This window comes from Petaurus breviceps, unplaced genomic scaffold (genome assembly GCF_028583685.1).
Source record: "Petaurus breviceps papuanus isolate PSGF00001 unplaced genomic scaffold, PetGlider_PUasm1.0 175, whole genome shotgun sequence".
In the NCBI taxonomy this organism is placed as follows: domain Eukaryota; kingdom Metazoa; phylum Chordata; class Mammalia; order Diprotodontia; family Petauridae; genus Petaurus; species Petaurus breviceps.
This window is the reverse complement of record NW_027185764.1, coordinates 7,494,369-7,501,561: the sequence shown is the minus strand read 5'-3', so window position 1 is coordinate 7,501,561 and position 7,193 is coordinate 7,494,369. Positions and strand designations below refer to the sequence as shown.

The 7,193-nt window shown below is 43.4% G+C and overlaps 1 long non-coding RNA gene across 1 annotated transcript in view; it reads right to left on the bottom strand.

Moving 5' to 3' along the window:
• Positions 1-7,193, bottom strand: part of LOC138159028 (uncharacterized) — an 11,990-nt gene that overhangs the window by 2,115 nt on the left and 2,682 nt on the right. The window contains exon 2 of the long non-coding RNA XR_011167775.1: positions 5,894-6,003. This is a non-coding gene — a long non-coding RNA (uncharacterized lncRNA). The remainder of the gene's footprint in view (positions 1-5,893; positions 6,004-7,193) is intronic.

The following is a 7,193-nucleotide window of genomic DNA, read 5'->3' as shown; positions in this document are numbered from 1 at the left end:
GATAGATAGATAGATAGATAGATAGATAGATAGATAGATAGATAGATAGATTGATTGATTGATGGATAATATATGTATGTATGCATGTATGTATACACACATACATATAAAAGAGTATAACCCTTGCTTACCTCAGTGATAGTTACTCATTAACTCCTCTCCAAGAGACCAGGTCCTAAGCAGTTAACAATGGTAATATAACCCTGGAATCTCCTTATTACCTCCAGCTTTTGAAACCTAGTGAGTTTTTTGTTTGTTTGTTTGGGGTTTTGCTTTTACTACCTAGGGCTCAGTTCCACTCTCCCCACAAAAGGTATCTTTAGGCATCCTCAAGGATTCACCTCTTTTTCCCACTGCCTGAATTAATCTCCTCTCCTTTGCCTTCTTCCTCCTGCAGTGGCTGGGTTCTGTGTCTATTTATGCCTTGACCTCCCACTGAATTTCATGTTTCAGAGAGGTCACTTCCACTTTCTCTCCATTTTTCCTTCCATCTCCCATTTTCTTCCAAGGCAACTAAGACAACTTCTGAAAATTATTCCAGGATGCTTCTTGGAAGGTTATTAGAAGAGATCAGAGCAGGGAGGGAGAGGGAACAGAGGAGACCCAGGTAACTCCTAGTGATGACTCCTAGCACAAGCCCAAGACTTAACAGGGAAAGGGGCATCCCTGTTCTGAAAACAAATATTGGTGCCCTCATTATCCCACTTGATTAAGCCCCTTGAGGGCAGGCATCATTTCTCCTTCTGTACCCCCCACAGGGTTCATTATGGGATGAAGCACACAGAGTTGAAAGAGACCTTAGCAAAGTTGCATAGATTACAGGGAGGATGTTGGATGCATAGTCAGAAGAGCAGGGTCCAGACCCATAGGCTCATGGAAGAGAAGGCATAAGAAGCCCAACACCACAAAAGAAGCCTATCTCTGGCTAATACCTGAAGACAGGGGTGGGGAATCAGTGGCCTTGAGGTCACATGTGGCTTTCTAGGTCCTCAAGTGTGGCCCTTTGACTGAATCCAAACTTCACAGAACAAATCCCCTTAATAAAAGGATTTGATCTGTAAAACTCCTGACTCAGTCAAAAGGCCGTACCCAAGGACCTAGGAGGCCACATGTGGCCCTAAGGTCACAGCTTCCCCACCCCTGCCTTGGAATCTTATGTCTGGAGCTGGAAGGGACCTCAGAAGCCCTCTGTTCCAATCCCTTAATTCTACAGATAAAGAAACTGAGGACCAAAGGGGCTAAGTGACTTGCCCAACATCATACAAGTAGTGAAGGGTAACCAAGTCCTGGCATCAAACTGTCCATCACTGAGAACTTGCAGTTCATTCAGTTCTGATGCCCCCTGGCCTTACCCCGAGTGGTTTACTCCCTGCAATAGCCTTGGAATGGATTGTCTCAACAGATTTGTCTCTACAGATTTGTAAGTCTGTCCTTGACATTTTTGCTTATTCTCTTGAATCTAAGCTTTGAGCATGCCCTTCTTTCCTAGACTAAGCATGTTTCCCTTCCTGTTTACCCTTCCCAAATCTCAAATTACTCCTCACTGGATCAGACTGAAACTAAGACTGAAACAAACAGCAACAAGGTTCTCCAATACTAGTTTCCTCTGAGGGTCTGTTCTCTGCCCACAAGAAAGTTGCAGGCTGGCCCTGGCCATTCCCATGCTAAGGTATTTTCCAGCTCTGGATCTTATAATCCATGATAAGCATGGATGGGACTGAAGCCCACCTTTGCCTAAGCCCACTCTTAGCTGCCAGAGCTTGGTTCCCAGGCAGCCTGAAAGAAAATGCCAAATTAGAGAAACTTGAAGGGCCTTGTTGACTCAGTCCTTGCAGACTCAGGGGCCCAGGGAGTCTTAGAATGGTAGAGCTGGGAGAGACATTAGATATCACTTAGGATAGCTCCCTCAATTCACACAGGAGGAAACTGAGGCTTAAAGGAATGGAAATGATTTCCCCAAGGTCATGTGGTTTCGAGTCATCAAGGTTAAAAGCGAGTAGAGACATAGGGATCTTCTGATTCCCAGTTCAAAATTCTTTCATCTGTGTTCTAATTTATTGAATATAAAATACAGGCTAAAAGTTAGAAACAGAGTTAACCTTTGGACCCTGCTCAACTGGGATTCTATAATGAAGTCATTAATTGTCATCATCATTGTCAAACAATCAATCAATAAGCATTTATTAAGTGCCTACTATGTTTCAGGCACTGTGCTAAGCGCTGATACAGGGAGTTTCCTCACTGGCATTTCCTTACCCCAAGAAAATCACAGAGCCAGAACCAATAACAAAAAACCCCAACCTTGTGAAGTCTGCAGGGCAAACTTCAAAGTTAGTCACTCATTTTGCAGGAGGATACTGAGACTTGGGAAGAGGAAAGTGATTTGCTCAAGGCCACATGGTAAATTAATGATAGTGCTGGGATTAGAATCCAAGTCTTGTGCCTCCTAATGCAACAGGCAGGTGGGTATACAGTCAGATGCATAAGGACAGCGCTTCATCTGAGGCTGGACACTCTCCCCAGAGAGCCCAGGCCCTGTCTCCAAAAGATGCCTCACCACTTGTTTGTCATGAGGAGGGCCCAGGGAGAGGGCAGTGGGGGGGAGAGAGGGATGGGAGCAGAGCACCTAATTTCCCTGAATGAAAAATTCAGGCTCTGGTGAACTGGAGGAGAAAGACATTCTCTGTCAGCACTTTCTGGTAAAGCTGCTTCATTAAAAAAGATGTATCATCGCCGATAAAGTTAATACCACTGGTTCCTACTAATTGTTTCTGACATTTTCTTCATGATTGATTGCTTCAGCAGCCTCAGCCCCAGCAAGGGAGGGCCAGGGAAAGACACCTGGTTCTCTTGGGTAAATTCTAGAATAGATCAAGGATTGGTTGCACTGATCACCATCAGGGTGACAAGACTGTCATATCCTCAGGAGGCAAAAGGCCATGGGGGAGCCTTCCTTTCTTCCTCACCCCCTAGGCTCAGAATCCTAGCTCAGTTCAAACAAGAAATCTATCCATGCGTACTCCAGATAAAGACAGTCTGGTATGGTAGAGGGAACCTTTGAACTGACTGTGTGACCTTGGACAAAGACACTTCCTCCTCTTGGGACTGCAGTTTCTTCATCTGTAAAATGGAGGTAGATAATCCCTGTCCATCTTACCTCATGGAGTGTGAGAATCAAATGAAATTATGTAGAGGATATGCCCTGAAAATTGCAAGCACTGTATAAATATGAATTATTGAAATTGTTATTAGTTTGTTGACTTGTCTCATGCCTTTCCAGGACTGAAGTTTCCATTGGGAAATCCTGGGAACTTTTATATAATAGGGACACTTGGAAATGGCTGAAGGCAAATACATTTAGTTATGGGCAAAGAGAAAGATCCCATGACATTTTCTGGAGACTCCAGTATAATAATTTCCCTTTCTCTTCCCACATGTAGCTTCCCATCCCCCAGCCGCAGGTGCTAGCCATACAGAAAAGTGACCAGGTAGGAATCTTAGAATCTGAGAGATCATTTAGTCCATACGACCCAGTCTAAGAGATGAAATTATTTGCCCAAGGTCACACAATGGCAAAGTCAGGATTCCAATCCAGACCTTCTGGCTACAGAGTGAACCTTTCTCCATCTCCAAATGTTAACCATCCTTCAATGGCCATCCCAAGAGGAAGGGACACTAACTCTGGAAGGAAAACTCTTCTGGTCAGAAGACCTCATTCAAATCCCTCTGATGCTTACTTCCCATGTGACCTTGGGGCAAATCACTTATCCTTCTTACATCTCCATTTCCTCATCTGTGAAAATGAGGAGGTTGGATTGGATGGTCTCTGAGGATCTTGTAGGATCCTACATTTTTTATAAAGCTCTCCTCACTGCCCAAGCTACACTGATCTCTCTATACCCAATGCACTCTGACTACCCCATCCTCAGGAATAGAGAGGAGATAATTTGAAAGAGTTTTACCCTAATAATAGGTTTTTGGTTCAATTCAACAAACATTTATTATCTGCCTACTATATGCCTGGCAGAGGCAGCTAGGTGGTGCTAGAGTGCTGGGCCTGAAGTCAGGAAGATTCATCTTTCTGAGTTCAAATCTAGGCTCCGACCCTGGGCAAGTCACTTAGCCCTGTTTGCCTCAGTTTCCCCATCTGTAAAATTAACTGGAGAAGTAAATGGCAAACTCCTCCAGTATCTTTGCCAAGAAAACCCCAAATGGGGTCACAAAGAGTCATATGTGACTGAGTGAACAACAACATGTCACCATGACTGGGCACTGGAGATACAAAAGCAAAAATGAAGCTGTGCCTGCCTTCAAGGAGCTCACATTCTACCAAGGGTGAACATGAACACACATAAGGAAATGGAAAATACATACAAAGTAATTCCAAAGTTTGGAAACAGCACTAATGACTGAGGGGATCAAGGAAGATCTCCTATGGGAAGAAGCACCAGAACTAAGCTTTGAAGGGAGCTAAGGATTCCAAGAGGTGAAGGTGAGGAGTGAGAACCTTCCAAGCATGTGGGAAAGCCTGTGCTACAGCCCTGAGTTACCACGACAACAAGGCAGGTAATACCAGGACTATATTCCAATTTGCAAATGAGGAAACTGAGGCTCAGAGAGGTTGTAACTTGTCATACAGTGACAAGTGGTGGATCTAGACCTTAAAACCAAGACTTTCAGAGTATAAGATAATCAATTCCATTTAACATTAATAATATTAATAATAATGTATAGTACTTTAAGAGCTAAGAACTTTATAAATATTATCTCATTTGATCCTCACAACAACCCTGTAGTGGACATAGTACTATTATTATGGTCGTTTTATAGATGAGGAAATTGATGAGGTTAAGTGACTTGGCCAGGGTCACACAGCTAGTAAGTGTCTGAGGCCAGATTTGGACTCCAGTCTTCTTGGTTCCAAGTCCAGCACTCCATCCACCACAATACCTGTCTCTTTAACAATGTATTGAGCAGTCTTGTGTGGACCATGTAAAGGACCCAGAGAACTACTTGACATAATCCTTGTACTTCAGAAGCTCACTTTCCGTGGGTGAGAAAATGAGTGGGGGGATGAGACATGTGTTAATTAATTAATGAACAACACTCAGGAAGTCAATCAATAAACACTGAATTCCTACCATGTTCCAGGAACTATGTTAAGCACTGGAGAAAAAAATTAAGAAAAAGACAGACCCTGCTTTCAAGTTGCTTACAATCTAATGGGGAAAACCAATATACAAAAAGGAGCTGAAAAGGGGAGGGAGAAGTGGTGGTCCCTGGTACAAGAGCTTGGTGGAGTGTAACTGGTGGGAAATGAAGAACTGACCAGTCTGGGGTTCCCCTTAAATGGAGGCTTTGGGAGAGGTTTTTGCTCCAACCTCTTCCCCTGCAATCATAGGGGCGGAGGGTCCTGACGGTGCTAACAAGGAGTAAGTACCAAGGCTTATGTATTCTTGCAGGATGATACCTTCCTTTGTGATGATGATCATGGTGGAATCCAGTCTAAAGAGTCTAGCTGGTAGGAAATGAATGGTACAACACTGTGTGGACATTCCCAGATCCTTAGGGTCCCAACTTACTAGCATCTATTACTTAGGAACAGCTGGTCCAACCAGAAACTCTGGTCCTCACTCAACAATTCAACACTCAATAGTTAATAGTTATAGTTAAATATATAAAAATAGTTAATAGCAATAGTTAAAATATGGACCATGACATGGTCCTCTAGTACACATGTATGAGACAGAAGGACAGTGGGTGGGCAGCTAGGTGGTGCAGTGAATAGAGCACTGGCCCTGGAGTCAGGAGGACCTGGGTTCAGATCCTGCCTCAGACACTTAACACACACACACACACACAAAAAAAAAAAACTAGCTATCTATCGCAGTACCTGGAACATAGTTGGTGCTGTATAAATGCTTATTCCCTTCTCCTTCCCTCTCTTCTGTTCCCCTTCACACAGAGAATTGAAAAGGAAGGAATGAGCAGGCTGGGTTGCATCTGGAAAAATGCACAGTTTTTGTAATGATACCAATCCACTCCTCCAGTGCAAAGAACCATCTTTTAATCACAAATGTTCTCCAGGCAATACTCTGATTTGTTTTATCTTGAAATACCACAGTCTAATAATAATAGCTAGTGTTTATATCGCATTGTAAAGTTTTCAAAGTGCTTTATAAATATTACCTCATTGTATCCTCACAACAACCCTAGGAGGTAAGTGCTACTATTATCCCATTTTACAAATGAGGAAACTGAGGCAGGCAGCGGTTAAGTGACTTGCCCAGGGTCACACAGCTAGTGTCTGAGGTGGATTTGAACTCAGGTCCTCTTGACTCCAGGTCCAGCATTCTATCTGCTGGACCACCAGCTGTCTCAAGGAATTAAAAGTATGTTGTTATTTGGTGGTGATGGTGGTTATTGTTGTTGTTAAGTTGTATCTGATTCTTTGTGACTCTTTTGGGGTTTGCTTGGCTAAGATACTGGAGTGGTTTGCCATTTCCTTTTCTAGCTCATTTTACAGATAAGGAAACAGAGGCAAACAGGGTTAAGGGACTTGCCCAGGGTCACATGGCTAGTAAGTGTCTGAGACCGGATTTGAACTCAGGTCTTCCTGACTCCCGGTCCAGCACTCCATCCACTGTGCCACATAACTGACCCAGAGGGCAATGAAGGCATACTAGGTAGATGTAGGTAAGTAAAGCATAATGACCCAGGCTCAAGAAATGGGTCTAAGAGTTACCATTGAGGTAAAGTATGATGATGAGCCAACCACATAACATGGATGAGATATAACAGAGAGATTCTCCAAATATTTCACTGGTGCCCTTGAAATGTAAAACGTCCTAGAGGAAGGCCTCCAGCACATTGGACAGATCCTCAGTACAGAATCTATGGGAAAACATGCATAAGAATCACACCAGATGGGAAGGCACGGATGGGCTGCCATCTGTACCAGCGGAAGAGGACATACCCACATCCATGTGATCTTAGATACGTTGAAGGGTAGAAGTGTCTGTAGAGAACTGTCCTAGCCCCCCCAAATATAAAAATGAAATAAGGTTCAGCTCCTATCCTTAAAGAGTTTAAAATCTAGCTGAACAGTCAGGACATTTAACAAATATCCATAACAAAAGTGGAAGGAAGGAAAGGAAAGGAAAGGAAAGGAAAGGAAAGGAAAGGAAAGGAAA